The 15,350-nt window shown below is 51.1% G+C and overlaps 1 protein-coding gene across 2 annotated transcripts in view; it reads left to right on the top strand.

The window, feature by feature from the left end:
• The first annotated feature begins 1,690 nt into the window (after positions 1–1,690).
• The window catches only part of LOC141738587 (mitogen-activated protein kinase kinase kinase 3-like), an 85,597-nt gene continuing 71,937 nt past the window's right edge, over positions 1,691–15,350 (top strand). For both annotated transcript variants that reach the window (XM_074574012.1, XM_074574011.1), the window contains exon 1: positions 1,691–1,808. The gene's annotated coding sequence lies outside the window, so the exon portion shown is untranslated. The remainder of the gene's footprint in view (positions 1,809–15,350) is intronic.

The raw sequence follows: 15,350 nt of genomic DNA, 5'->3' as shown, positions 1-15,350 counted from the left end.
TCGGCAGGGAGCTGTTGACATCGATGGAAACAGGCTTTGCACACATGATGATCCTTATATTGTTCAGGAAAACCCTGAACTGAAATCCCCATCGTGGGATTCCTGGGGCATCAAACACATTCCGAAAAGAGAAGCTGCTTGAAAGGAGTTTTCAGCAGTTAATTGTTGCTTGCCTAACCCATTCCCATTAAAACCAGGCGGTTTTAAAGGAGCTGCTTGTCGCTTCGTGCCTTATAATACTCGAACCCGAAGTCCTGGGGTCCTGCGCCTGGTTCCCAAGGTAAACACATGTGATTTATTTCAGAAAGGCATCTGCAGCGCAAGAATTCATTACACACATCCCCGATGGGCAGGAGCCCAAAACGTTTCAAATGTGCCAAGTTACCAGAATGTTATTAAAAGCTGTAAGAGTTAGAGGGAAGGTGCAGAGAAAAGCAACCTCCTTCCCAAAGCCAGGTGGCTTAGGATAGACTTACGCCGCTTCCCAAATGGATGAGGCAAGCTGGAGTCAGAGGTTCCTTCCAGCAACAGCTCGGTCCCCCTGGATATCTCTCCGTAAGCTGCACAAATATTCTGGGGAGGGGGAGAGAAAAGAGTGAAACCTATTCAATTACATCAAGATCACGAGTGGCCCTAGTAAAATCATTTATGGAGTGAGGGAACCCAGAGTGGTTTGGGCTGGAGCCATCTGCTGTTATTTGGTATATACAGAATTGGTTTCTATGGATTTTATTAATAGGTCACGCGATTGTATACGGGGATGTGAGAGCTGAATCTCTCAGGAGGGGTCCCTGGTTGGGGTTTCTGTTGCCTTTATAGGAGGCAATGGCTCGACCTTTCTTGCAGCAGCCCGTTCGTAAAAACTTGAGGGGAATGGGTCTGGGTTTAAGATTCTGCCCAGTTTTTTCTCTCCTCCCCCCAAAATCTCAAACTGACTTTGCTCCTGTTCCTCTCCACAATATATTTGCTAAATAAGGAAAGGGGGAAATCATCAGAAAAATATTCTTTTCTGTTGTCTGCATGAATTTTCTCTCTTTCCTGCCAGTCTGAGCGATAACTGGTTCAAAACTCAGCTCCCGCTTCTTTCAGGCCCCAGACCCGTGCTGGTCCTTTGCTCGGGGGGGTGAATTTTGCCTTTCCGCCCTCCATGGGGGTGGGGACGGCCAAGTCCGAAAGGACCGGGACACGCCACGGGATGCTCGGGCCAGGCGGGTGTAAACCGGAGTGGCCCCGGGGAGTTGCCCGACGAGCCCTGAGCTGTTCTGGAGGGCAACGGGGCAGAGCCCCGGGACAGCCCAGCACCTCCCCCCCACCCTTTAGCTCGTTTTTCCTTCAATTCCCGCCCCCTCCTCCAAAAAAAAAAAAAGAAAGCGGCAAAACCACGTTAGCGGAGAGCGATCCCTTCACCCCGCCTTCACCTGGAGGGGACGGGCTGTGGGTCCCGTGTCCCCCGTACCCCACACACCCCCGAGCTCGGCGCTGCCCCGCGGGCCGGGCCGGGCTTCGGCCCCCCCGCTGCAGGGCGCCCCCTAGCGGCGCGGCGGTGGGACCGCTCGCTCGGTGGCGGCGGCGGCGGCGGCGGCGGGACCGGACCGTTCCGCCCCCCCCCCCCCCCCGCTCCCCGTCCCCGCCGCCCCATTGGCCGCGGCCCCCGCGCGTCACCGCTTCCTCCCGCTTTTGTGCGCCGCCCCGCGCCCCGCCGCCGCCGCCGCCGGGACCAGCGCAGCCGAACGGAGCCGGGTGTTGGGATCACGGTGCTCCGAGTCGCCGGTCATGGCTCTCCGCCGGTAGCCGCGAACGCCGGACCGGTAAGTCCGCATCCCTGCGAGGGGTTGTTTCGCTATTTTATTTATTTAATTTTTTTTTAAATTGTCTTTTTCGCCGGGGTGACCGAGAGTTTTGCAGCTTCGGTGGCTTTCCATCCCTCCCCTTTTTCTAGTCTTTCCAAGTGGGAGCTTGTCCCGCCGGGCGAGTGGCTCGGTTTGGGGAGCCGCGGGGGGGTGAGCAGGGAGTTGGAGCGGATCCCCAGGAGGGGGCGGTGGGTGCGGGACAGGGGGAGGACCTGCCGCCCCTTTTGGGGCTTTACCCTCCCCGGCGCAGCCCTCGTCTGGTGGGAGAGCACTCGGGTAACTCTTTTTTCCCGGGTTTTTGCCTGGGAAGTCAGCCGGGAAGCCTGTCCCACCGCAGCTGCTGGACAGCAAGCGCCGGGATTAGACCCCAATACAGAGGGTCCCATTATGGGGATGCATTAAACTACTGAGCCAGTGGGTATGTTGCTGGCTACCGTGGCTTGGGTCCCGCTTTGGTGGGAAGCGTCGTGTCCATGCCAAGGAGCTGTGGGAATGCCTGGCCAGCCCTCACCCCTGAGCAAAGTCCTCCCTGCGCAGAGTCTGTCCTGAGCAGTGAGGATGGGGTGAGCGGTGAGGAGGAAGGCTCTGTGGCAGGCATGGACCCCCGTGGGTGAGAGATGCTGGTACCTGCGTGGCATGAGTGATGGTGACGGCTGGTGGAGCTGGCTTTCTACTTGGATGGAGCGAGTGGCTGTCACAGGGAGCTGTGCCACGCGTTGGGCTGATGCTCCGGGAGGATTTGCTCTCTGTCCCTCTGCGGCCGGGCGGGGAGCGGAGCGGAGGTGGGAGCCCTGTGCCAGCATGAGTGGGTGTGCGCCGGCAAGGCTCGCCAGGTCCTGCACGGCAGCCAAACGCATCTCTTGCTGTCCCTGACACAGCTTGGAGAGTGGTTTCCCCCTCGGGCTGCTGCTTTTATCCTCCTCTTCAATTCCTGTCTCGTAATCCAGTGGGTTTTGGAAGTAGACCTGCTCCTGGTTTGGTCCACATGCATTGCTGGTGGCACGGACTGAAAATCTGGGGCTTGCTTGGGATTTGCGTGGAATTTGAGTGATCCCAGGGATTTCCAGGGTCAAGCTGTTTTGTTTTTTTCGGTGAGCGGTTTGGGGGAATGTCCTTCTGTGGTGCCTTGTAAACTTATTTCCAGTCTGGCATGTGCAGTTTGATATAGCTCCGTGCAGGTCTTGGAGGCTGTTCTTCAGGCATGTGGGAGATGGGCTGTGTTTGGAGGCTTGCCCATGACTACCTGTGTCTTGTGATATTTGTGTCAGATGGTCCAGTTTCCAGAACCCCTAATTTAACATTAGTTATAACTGGGGATTCAAGATTTCCCAGGGCCCCTGCAGATCTGGGGGATACCTCTGCAGCTGGGCACAGCCTTTGCCCTAGGAAGGTTCTGCAGCTTGTAAGAGCTCCTCTCTTGGAGGCAGGATGAGAAGTTGGATGGGCTGCCAGCCTGGTGGAATGTGGATTTAAAGGCTCTTTTATACCTTCCTTCTCTAAATGGGTTTTGGTACTGTAATTTTTTCCATGGGTCTTAAATCTCCATCAGAAACCCTGATGGGTTTCTGAGCTCTGCTCTGTCAACGTGTGCTGATAGGTGATGCACTTCTTTTTTTTGGAGGCTGTTAGAGCCTCTGAGGGAAGTGTGCTCATGCAGAGAGATGTAGTCTGGATTTTTATCAGGGACGGAGAGACTGCATCGCGAAGAGCTGGCAATTACAGCAGCCAGAGGAGTGTAGTCCTCTCCCCATCCCTTCTGAAATGTTGCTATTGCTTGATGATGCTTTGTGGTGTTAGCATGCAGCTTGGACTTGCTGTATTTTCTGATTTTTCCCCTCGGGAAGATGCCGGTGAGGATCACGCAGTGTTCCTGGCTCCTTGGCAGAGCGGTGGGATGGAGCGTGCTGCCGTGGCACGGAAGGTGATGTGCTTCCAGCCCTGCTTTCCCCAGCCGGACGTGGGAACCAGTGCGAAAGCTGGCAGGATCTTCTGTTCTGGTTGATTTGGCCCTGCCATCGGAGACCTGCTGGTGAAGGCTAGAGGGAAGTGAGTCAGGTCTTGCTGTTAGAAGGGATATCTTTTATTAGACTGCTTGGTGAACGCAGGCCAGTCTACACGCAGAAGCAGCAAACCTCAGTTCTGAGAATTAGGAGGAAGCAGTTGCTCTGTGCTTACCTTGGCTCTCCTAATCGAGGAGATAATCTGAAAGAAAAGGAAAAAAAAAGAAAAAGAGATATTCAACTGCAGTTCAGCCTGTACAGTTCATTTGGTCTAAGGAAACATGTTTTCTCTCTCTACAAATCTCTGGACTCTTTTAGATCCTGAGATCCAGCACCGGAGAGGGACACGCATCCCACATGCCAGCCTTTCTTGGGAGGTGGCTGATGCCTTTGCACCCCGGCTCCCACGACAGGCAGCTGTGGGGACGGGGCTGGTGCTGGCTGGTGCCTGACAGCAGCAGGAGGCTGCTGGGCTCAGTCACTTCCACTCCCTTCTCTGCACGTAGTACAGGCCAAGCGCAGTCTGCACAGAAATGTGCAGAATGTCAGCTGTGCACCAGGGAGACGGAAAGTGCATTGCGGAGCCATAAGAAGGAGAATATGGAATTCAACTTCTTTCTCTTATTTCCTCAGACACTATTCAGAAAAGCTATAAACGACCCACTGATCCTGAACCTGGTGGGTTCACCCTCAATCCCCAGACTTTATTTATTTTCCTATTTAAGCTCCACGAGGGGAATGGGTGACCAGGCATCTTTGGTGAGTGCCTCTGGGGAGCAGTTCCCTAGCCCTGCATGTGGCTGTGCACGCTGGGTCAGGACCCTGTTTCTTCATGGTGCCTTTTCTGCCATTGCTAAGTGCGATGTGAGATGCAGAGATGGCGAATGTCGTCTCGGTTGTGCCTGGAACACGCTGCCTCTGCGGGCTTGCCCCATACCCTGCACAGTGTGAGCCTTCCTCTGATGTGGTGAACATCGTGGTAAGCATCAGATGGACAAGACAAGTGCTTTCTGTCTGTGAAGGCGCAAGTGAGCACACGTGAGCATGTATATGTGGACACTTTTGTTTGTTTTCTGTCTGTCTCTGCAATTCTGATCTGGTCTGGCCAAGTAATCTTCCCATTAGTCACTGAAATGCCACCAGTGTCCAACTGAATCAGCCTGTCCTAGCTCATCTGTAATGATGCAAGACAGAAAAAGCAAAGATCTCCCTTAAACCAGATGTTCTTCAAAGCCACCGGGAAGCTATTCCCTGCAGGATACTGATTACATGGGAAGGGAGAGCAAGAGAAGAACGCTGTAGAGGGGCTAGCGGAGAGTTTTGGGGCTGCAGGATGGGGGTACACGGCTCCCTGTTTTGTTTCAGCCCTGGGGCTGTTACTCTGGGAGCCTTCCCTGGAGGCACTGGGCTTGGGGCCAAGCTGAGCCGGGGATGGTGGACGATGCAGCATCAGTATGGCCCACAGTGGGCACCTGTGGAGGAGTTTGGCCCAAAGTGGCTTGCCCAGTGCCGCAGAGGTTGTGGTGGAAGGGTTCAGTGAGCTGGGGGTGTGTGGATTCATGGTTGAGCCCTGCAGCTGCTCACAGCTCTTCCCCTTGCTTCCCTCTCTCTATCACCTGGGGTGGGGACATGCTATTACATGTCATTGCTGTGTATGGTCTCGGGTACCAGCTGCTGTTCCCAGAGTGCTTGGGACATCTGTGAAGGCTACCCAGAGGGTCTGACCTGGACCTTCTGAGACTTAGAAGTCAAGGGTGAAAGTTATACCTGTGCACCATAAAAGAGGGAGGGGGATTCAGCTGCCAAATGCATTCCTCAAATACTTTTTCCTGCGCTGGAAGATCCTAATATAAATGTTAGTGGAGACCAAGGGACTATAATGAGAATCTGTAGTAGGCTGGAGCCTGTCCTGCTCTCCTGAGTTAAAACCCAGGTTGGCCACCATTTTATGCAGAACTAGTTGTCACTTCCGTGGAAGCTCCCCTAGTTTACACCCTCCACTGTGCAAGATGATCTGGGGCAGCCCAGGAAGGACAAGCCACAACAGCAATGAAACCCAGGGTGGAGCTGAGCCAGGGTTTGGCTCAGCACCATAGAAGCTGCACGGGACAAAGTCCGGTTGGCAACGCATTCTGCGTGCCATGCCCGGCAGCATGGTCCAGATCCTGTAAGGAGCTGGCCAAGCTGCTGCGTGGGCTGCTGTGTAATCAGCATGTGTGTGGGCCAGGTTCCTTGGAGGTGGTGGGAGGACGGGTTGAGTCTTCAGGTAGTGATTAAACACCAAATCGCTTGGGAAAAATAGCCCTAGGTGGGTGGATTAGAGGTGCTCTGCAAAGCTACTAAGGCCAGGAACTTATGTGCCAAATAACAAAAACTCATCTGATTGATAACTAGATGTTTCAGAGGAAAAAAGATTCCATACAATTGTTTTGGGAAAATAATTTATGGGATAAGTCTTTGAAGGAGGCAAGAAAGTCTTAAATCCAACACCGCTGAAGGGTGTTTGTGGCCTCTGCAATACTTTGAGTGCTCCTGCACTACTAGGACTGTCCTGGAGCGACTGCATCTGTCTTGTCCATGTGAAGGTGTTCCTTGCACGGTGGCTTCCAAGTGCCCACAAATCCCCAAGGGACTATTGAAAGTCATGTGCAAAAATGAACCTTGTATCGTGCTGTGAGTTCTGTTGCTGCTGCTCTTGGTGCAGAGGTTTGGAGGAACCTGTTGAGATCTGTCCTTGTATGTGGAAGTCCATCATGATGAGGACAGCGGATTCTTTGGATTGCTTGGTGCAGTTGCTCTACAACCTCTTTGGGTTTTTATGGTTCAGCAGAGATCAGATCATTGTAGTCTAGTTGTAAACTGGAAACAGTGCAGCACCCTCAATGATAAGAGCCTAAAAAATCTAGCAGATATTTAATCTCTTAATTAGTGGGCTGTTTGCACCTTCTGCTCTGCAAGGTGGCATCAGTGATGCCCTATCCCGAGGCACGAGGACCCTGCAGAAGGGTGGTGGACACAGGGTGGCGAGCATGTGTTTCAAATGACGGGGAAATCTTGCCTCTGATCTAGGTTAAAGGGTTGGGGCAACCCAAGGCCTGTGATAAGGAAGGCTTGGTTGGGGAAAATGGCTTGGGGAGAAAGTGAGGTCTGTTACAGCTGGTGGTGCAGGTGAACTGAAGGAAAAGGCGTGTGTGCATGCAGGAAAAACCCTCTTTTAAATACCCTCTTCCTTTCAGCCTCTCACCTCTTCCACTCTGTCCCTACCTGGGGAGTGCCCTGGGGGGGGACTGTCCCTTTTTTGCATGCTGGGTCAGTGCAGTGTGATCACAAAGGGCGTCTGATAGTGCTATCTATAGCTGGGTGATGCTGATGGGTTGATAACTCAGCTTGGTATCTGCAGCAGAAATAACGCGGTTGCTGTGGCTAGAAGGAGGTGTGTGGGCTGGGATGGTGGGGCAGAGCGGTCTGGGAGTGTGTAAGCGATGAATAACCAGTACTTGGAAATCAGAGAAGAGAGATTTGGTTTTGCTTCTGTTGAGGTTGGTCAAGGCACTGTTGTAGTGCGGAGCAGGGCTTGTTTTGCTGAACTGATGAAGCATCCTTCAGTAGGCACCAGGCTGGGCCAAGCTCCTGGAAAGCTTTCCTTGCTGAAGCAAGGCACTCACGCTGCAGCCTCGATGCCTTCTGTTTGCCTTTCAGCACAAAAATACACCACCAATCCCTCTGCTGCAATCCTTCCGCTGGCTTCCCACTTGGAGAGTGGCTTTTGGGAAACCTGAGCACCTGGTTAATAAACCAGTGGAATGTCTTTGCTGCTCCTTGGTCTTAATCCTTCAGTGCTGGTGCTAACAGACTAGCAAGAGTCATTAGAGAAATATGCAAGATATTTCAGTTATTTCTCTTTGGATGGTGCTGGTGGCAAGTAAAAGAGATAAACAGAGACTGTATTGAGCTGTGCTTAGCTTATTGCATCATTGGCTTTATTGAAAGGTTCAAGGTCCGGCTCTGGATGTTGTTACTGCCTGGGATAAACCCAGCAGCAGGGTGCATTTGAGCTGCTCCGGAGGGAAAGGTAGGGAAAGGTGCTCTCGCTGTGTATTCCTTCTGAATGGTGGTGGCAGGGGGGTTGATTGCGGTGCGTGTGAAGAATCGTGATGGGGCAAGTCCCGTCATGCTTCTTTCTTGGGTTTTTGCTGGAAGACTCTGCCCTTGGCTCCTGTTAACTCCCAGGAGCTGCTCCTCTGATGGTGGCAGCCAGGGGAAGCCCTGCTGACGTCTCCTGTTGCAGCCTTCTGGGTGTTGAGGCTGGGAGGGGACCATCAGGGCTGCCTGGATGTGGGACCACACAGCCCGGTGCCTTCTCCCGCTCCCCATCCTCAGCTTACTCTGGCTTTGCTGCCTGGGAGGATCTGCTTCACCGGTGGCCTGGGTTGGTGCCTGTTTGCTCCCCCGCTTGTGATACAGTCACTTTTGGCTGTGTTGCCCACGGAATATGAAGTGCTTCTGGATGCTGACTTAAGTCGTGAGTGGCTCTGATGAAAGGGCAGCTGTGTTAATTTCTGCATACCCTGATGATGGTCTCTGAAGACTGCCTTGGCTCTACCTCGCTTAGCTGAAATGACCTTTTGAGTGTGAAGGATTTGAGGAACCACGGCTGCTGTTGCCTATTTTTGTTTGGGGTGGGGATGCTTGCCGAGGCTGTCTGTGATGCTTTCGCCAAGGTGCTGTGATGTTAGAGATGTGCATGATGTGTGTCACTGTGTTACCTGCCTAATTACTCAAGAAAAAACAGAAAATGTTTAATCATCACAATATTTCAGTAACTTCTGCAGCATTACCAGTCTGACTAACATCTGATGGATACTTGGCCAGCTTTGGGATGGGCTATAAGGGATGAGGATGTGTGTTCTGTATAGGAGGGGAGGCCAAACAATCGCCTTTTGGACCCAGCACAAAAGGTGCTGGAGACTGTAACTGGCTTCATCTATGGAGGGAAAGCCGGGGACAAGCTAGTTCCAGTCCTGGTCTATGTCCAGGAAATCCTCTGCAGGAGAATTTCCCTTTCAGGAAGCTGGTTGGGCTGTTGCAGAGAGGTGGTGTGGCACACTGCGCATTCATCCTGGACCACCACAGTGTCCCAAAGCTGTTGGGGACTTGGATGAGATGGAGCAAGACTTCCAGTACCCACTATCATTACTGTCCAGTATAATTACACAGGAAACCATTTTGCCTTTTGTAGCGTGCTTTGCCAGAGAGGTGCAGTTTGGTGTCTTGCCTCTGCAGGAGCTTCTCGGACAGTGGTGGCTGTGTGTTTGCTGTGGGAGTCACCAAGAGGTGATGAAGGTGGGAGGTGTTTGTGGAAGACCATGGGATGTGTTGGAAAGGGTCTCCCCTTGCTGCAGGGGGAACCTCCCACTTCCCTGACCTGTCTTGGGCTGGATTTCCAAAACCTCAGCCCTGCATTGTGACAGATGGGTGCCTTGCACAGGTGTGGTTGAAGGGCTCTAGGCTGCATCACAGAATACCAACACCACCATCTTCATGGCCATGTTCAGGAGTGTCACTGAGGGCTTTGAGTGGTGCCTGCAGTAGCCTCCCTCATCCAGAGAAGGTGGTAGGGAAATTATATGTATATGTATTTTGAAAGACTGCTTTTCCCATTGCAGTGCTTGGATAAATTGCATGTGTGCTCACTGTGTGAGTCTTGAGGTGGCAGTAGACACAGCGATGTTCTGCTTAACCGCAGAACCTGCTGGTTATTAGCTTGTAGTCCTGCAGAAATGAGGAGAGCAAGCAATTTGGTCAGGGACTGATGAAAGCTTAAGCACGTCTTTCCCACACCTGTGTGTGTATGTGTCCTGTGGGTCTGTGCTGTGCAGCCACCGCAGACCCCTGGTTGGAAGGGGTCTGATGGATGAAGCATCCTGCAATTCTTACTACAAGCCTGCTTGCCCCAGCATTGGCTTTTGGGCTGGCAGGCAGCAGGTTTCCTCTCTGCCCCGGCTCATGGCAAGAGCGTGGGTTAAGGGACTTGCCACCTCCTCGCTAATCCCTGCCTTTGGCTGTCGCTTCCCCCTCCCTTTGCTGGCACCTCTGCCAGCTTGTAGAGCACAGGCTGGGAGGTGGGGTGCTGAGAAACACCCCTGCCACACAGGGATCAGGACCATGGGGGATCCCAGCTGCTGAATGCTGTGCTAAATGCTTTTACAGGACAAGCTTTGTGGTGTGTCTTATAAAACCTCCAGAGAGGTAAATTTGCCGCGAGGCTCTATTTTTGGGGCTGTCTCTGACGTAATCTGTCAAGAAATGGTCTGCTCTTTGACTTACTGCTGAAAGTCTGGTTGTGGATGGATGACCAGTTGCTTACCTAGCATTACCAAAGCAACGAGTTGTTGCTTTCCATGACTCATGAAAAAGCACTGTAGGCTCTCTTAAGAATGGCTGAGATCATTTTTTGGCTGGCTTTGGGCATCTGGTTTCCTTAGCAAATAGCAGTGGGGGTGGAGGGAGGGGGATTTCCAAACTCGTTTCTTTGTGTGTGTGATCTGGGTTTTTGAGTTCGCATAATAAAATACTTAACTTGGAAAAAAAGGGAGGAAAAAAAGACCTGTAACTTCCACATCTGTTTAGTTTTTGTAGCGTGTCTCATTTAGTCATGTTTTGCCATAAAAAGAGGAAAGGTACTAATAACACTAGAGCTGCATGCTGTATTTTTCCTCTTAAATAAGCAAGCATAGAAACATTATGGGTGGTATTTTTCTTTTAAAGCAAATCCTTCTGGGAAAGAGAAGGAGGTGCAGAGAAAATTCTGCAAGCAAAATCATAATTGCATCCTTTTTTTTTGTGTTGTTGATAATGTTTGCTCAAATAGAGGACTGATTCTATAGTGATCCAGCAAGGCAGAGTATTAGCAAGATTGATTTTTATACATTTCTTCTTAAAGAAATATTTATTTGTAGACCCTTGATTCACTTTCGTTTTCTCTGCACAGTCTAAAGGGAGCAGCACTCAGATCCCTGAGAACGAAGTGCAGCAAGATTAGCGTTAACCGGAGGAGAATCAGAGCGGCCATAGCTGTGTGATAGCTTCAGATAGCAGAAGGGTCCCCTTGTGTTTCGCCACTTCTGTGACCAGATCGCAGCAGCCTCTGCAGCATCTTTTGCAAGTCTGGCCACCCTTTGCGGGCACTGGAGAGTGGGCAGAGAGAAGGGAGGGCAAATCCTCAGTAGGCAGGAGGTACAGAAGGTTTGAATAGGGAGATCAAGCACTGGCTGGATGGGCGGTCCCAAAGAGTGGTGGTCAATGGAGTTAAATCCAGCTGGCGGCCGGTCACAAGTGGTGTCCCTCAGGGCTCAATGTTGGGACCATTTCAGTTTAACATCTTTGACCTTGATAAGGCCATAGAGTCTATCATCAGCAAGTTTGCAGATGACACGAAGCTAAGCAGGAGTGTTGATCTACATGAGGATAGGGAGGCTCTACAGAGAGACTGGGATAGATTGGACCGATGGGCCAATGCTAACGGTATGAGCTTCAACAAGGCCAAGTGCCGGGTCCTGCACTTGGGCCACAACAACCCTGTGCATAGCTACAGGCTTGGGGCAGTGTGGCTGGAGAGCTGCCTGGCAGAAAAGGACCTGGGGGTTCTAATTGACAAGTGGCTCAACATGAGCCAGCAGTGTGCCCAGGTGGCCAAGAGGGCCAATGGCATCCTGGCTTGTATTAGAAATGGTGTGACCAGCAGAAGGAGGGAGGTGATTGTCCCCTTGTACTCAGCACTGGTGAGGCCACACCTTGAGCATTGTGTCCAGTTTTGGGCACCTCAATACAAGAGAGATCTCGAGGTGCTGGAGCGAGTGCAGAGGAGGGCAACGAAGCTGGTGAAGGGCCTGGAGAGTAAATCTGATGAGGAGCGATTGAAGGAGCTGGGACTGTTTAGTTTGAGAGGGGAGACCTCATCGCGCTCTACAACTACTTGGAAGGACATGGTAGAGAGGCTGGTGCTGGTCTCTTCTCACAGGTAATTAGCGATAGAACAAGAGGGAATGGGTTCAAGCTGCAGCAGGGTAGGTTTAGGCTGGACATTAGGAAAAAATTCTTCACAGAAAGAGTGGTCAGACACTGGAATAGGCTGCCCAGGGAGGTGGTGGAGTCACCATCCCTGGATGTGTTTAAGGCTCGTTTAGATGTGGTGTTGGGGGATGTGGTGTAGGGGAGAACTTTGTAGAGTGGAGTTGATGGTTGGACTCGATCCCAAGGGTCTTTTCCAACCTAAATGATTCTATGATAGGCGGAGAGGTGGGTTTAATGTGCCCGTGCTTTGCAGGTGGTGTAAAGAGCCAGGGTTAGGCTTGTTAAACGCTGTATGCAGCAATGTTAGCTGAGTCCAGGAATTTAATAGACGTGGACCGACCTCTCGTGCTGTGCATGCTCTCTGCCAGAGCTTGGCTGTGGTTAAATTCCCCTGCTGGGGCAGGCAGAAGCGTGTCGGGGTGTGCTGCAGCAATGGGTTAGAGCTGCCCGAGGGCTGCAGAGGGGCAGCAGCTCTGTCCTGGGAACAGCAGGAACCCAGGAGCGTAATGGCCCGGCCGTGGGCCAGGGGTGAGCGGGAACAATGTGACTGAACAGGTTTGTGCTCACTTCCTTGTAATCTCAAAGCTGAGATAATGCAGAAACTCAGAAACGTTTGCCAAGTGAGAACAGCAAGGCTTCCTTTTTCTGCCCCGGTGCGCGTTCTGCGAGGCAAGAACAGCTGACTTGCTGTCGTCTCTGCCTGCACGGCTGATGCAAAGCAAATCCTTGCTCGAGGAATGGCACGGTTGACCTCAAGTCGGGGCGATGGACGCTACTCCTTGGGGTGGCTCCGGGCTTGCTGCCTGTGCAAGCACCCTGCACCAGAAGCTGCTGTCGCCACCACGATTTCTCAGGTCCTTCCTGTTCTCCTCCTCCTCTGAATTTCTTTGCGTCTTAGCTTTGGGCAGAGTGGGTAAAGACCTCTGGCTGAATCAGAAGCACAGTGTTTACCCCCTTCGTGGGGGCATATAATGTATTCATGGATATAATGTATTCAATGCATAGCATAGTATGCCCCAGATCGAAGGCTTCTAGATCTTAATAGTTTTCTTCCATGCAAAAAAAGGGAATAAATGTGACCTGCAGTCGTCTTTCTGTCATGCTTGTGGATATTTGAATGTGGGGCTGAAGTTTATTACTCTTAAGTAATGTCTAACTGCAGTCCACGTGCCTGTAGTGCCATGGTGGCTAGCACAGGGAGCTGAAGCACTGCTCCAGGGCTCAGCAGCAGCATGGGATGAGCTCCATAAGAGCCAACAAAGGCTTTTTCAGAAGCCCAAGTCCTTATTTACAGATTTAGTTCTTACCACAAGGTATTTCTGCTGGGCGAGACTCGCCAGTGGCTGTAAATCCATTAGTTTTGGTGAGCAGAGGATGCCAGCAGATGAGCTGGCATAGCCGACTTCCAGGGCTTTACTCTGCTTGGTGATGGATAAAAGAAGTGGGAGCAAAATTTGACAGGCTGTTCTGCTGTATTTATTTATTTAATATTTTTTTTAAACTGCTGTGCTTTCATGATGCATTGGGGGACAATATGCTCTTTTGACTAGGGACCAGCATCAGGGTACCTCAAAGGGGCTACGTAGTTTCTAAGCAGTTGTTGCTATGAAAGTTGTATTTTCTCATCTGTAACTTAGAGGGGGATGTTGGAACACCCCCACCCCCGAATTAAGTCATTTCCTGCCCAGTCTAAGGTTTCCAGTGTATAACATTGGAAGAAAAGAATTCTCAATCGTGTTCTTGCCTCCAAAAAATGAACAATAAAGTTTAAAATAATGATTTTTTTAAATATTTTTTTTTTGTTTGAGCACTTCAAAATTCATGACGTAGACTTCTTTCTTCAACTTTTGACACCTACAAGTACTTCTTTTTAATGGGGAAAAAAAAGGAAGTGTGGATTCTGATGTAATCATGTGACTCCAGGAACTGGGTACTCACGGCAAACACTGAATCTTATGAGAATTGGCAATGCTCAGGGTCATCCCGTGGTCCAGCAGCTGAGCTAGAAGCAAGACCTTCTACCCCTGACTCCATTTCCAGTGTTGTTTCCTCATCCTTTGGTGTCTGTTTTGTTGCAAGAGGCCCAGATTGTGTGGCTTTTGGGTTTTTTATGGTGTATGGTTTTTTTTTTAAATTTATATGGTAAAAGGCTTTTTCCTTACATGGTGAAATTTGCAGATCTGTGATCCTGAGGCTCTCAATTGCTCTTTGGATTATGTGAGGATGGCCTCTTGTAGAAACCTTGCAAATTGGTGCATGCCTTGCTTGAACATGCTTTGGAGATGCTGGAGTAGTGCAGCTGCTGGACCCTTCTCTGTGTGACTGCACTTCTGCATTTTAAAACTAAGAGAGGGCCTTACCGCTGCTAGCGGCATGAATCGGTGCCGATGCAAACTGCACCGTAAGCTTTCAATACTTAAGGGGGCTTAGAAGAGAGACGGGGACAGACTCTTTAGCAGGGCCTGTAGTGATAGGGCAAGGGGTAATGGTTTTAAACTAAGAGGGATGATTTAGACTAGATTTAAGGAAGAAATTTTTTGCAATGAAGGTGGTGAAACGCTGGCCCAGGTTGCCCAGAGAGGTGAGAGATGCTCCAGCCCTGGAAACATTCAAGGTCAGGTTGGACGGGGCTCTGAGCAACCAGATCTAGTTGAAGATGTCCCTGCTCATGGCAGGGGGGTTGGATTAGGTGACTTAAAAGTCCCTTCCAACCCAAGCTGTACTATCGTATCCTATTCTGTACTATCTAAGCTGCATTGGATTCTCTTCCCCACAAACCCTTTGGTTCCTTGCAGTGGTTGAAGTTTTTTTTGAGCTGTTTTCTGACAGTCTCTCACAGGAGGCTTGACCTGGCTGGCTGATGGAGGGGTGCTTGCTGTCTGTTCTTTTGCCAACCTGCTTTCTGCAAGAGTGAATGGAGTGCCTCTCCACGTTGGACGGGATCAGGCTTTGAGTGCTCAGAGAAACACAAGGGCTCTGATAATACAGAAACGGGGTTCCTCCGCTGCTTGTGGCTGCTGGGACAGGAATTAGGGGACTCGCTTGGGTGCCTCGGAGCTTACTGAAGCATAAAGCCAGGCAAACGCAAGTCCTCCTTTGCTTGACTCTCCTTGGGTAAGTCCTGTTAGCATGAGTGAAATAACAGGCAGAAAACGCAATGTCTTCAGAGGGCAATGCTCTCCCAACATAAGCAGGCAAGCAAAGCCAGCATGTTTCTTTACAACGTGGGAGATATTTATCCTGTGACTAAGCATAAAAGTTAAGAGATGGAAAAGGTCCTATTAGATCATCTTGTCCACCTCCCTGCTGGCGTGCAGTTTTTCTCCCTGGTGTGTATTTATTAATAGGCTGCTGGGCAGACAGGAGTAGTTTACTTGGGGTACTATGGAAGAGCGGCAGCCAGCCTCTGCAGGTGAGGGATTCTGCA

Source organism: Larus michahellis, chromosome 2 (assembly GCF_964199755.1).
Source record: "Larus michahellis chromosome 2, bLarMic1.1, whole genome shotgun sequence".
NCBI lineage: Eukaryota > Metazoa > Chordata > Aves > Charadriiformes > Laridae > Larus > Larus michahellis.
Note: the sequence above shows the minus strand (reverse complement) of the source record. Positions and strands in the feature narration are given on the sequence as shown.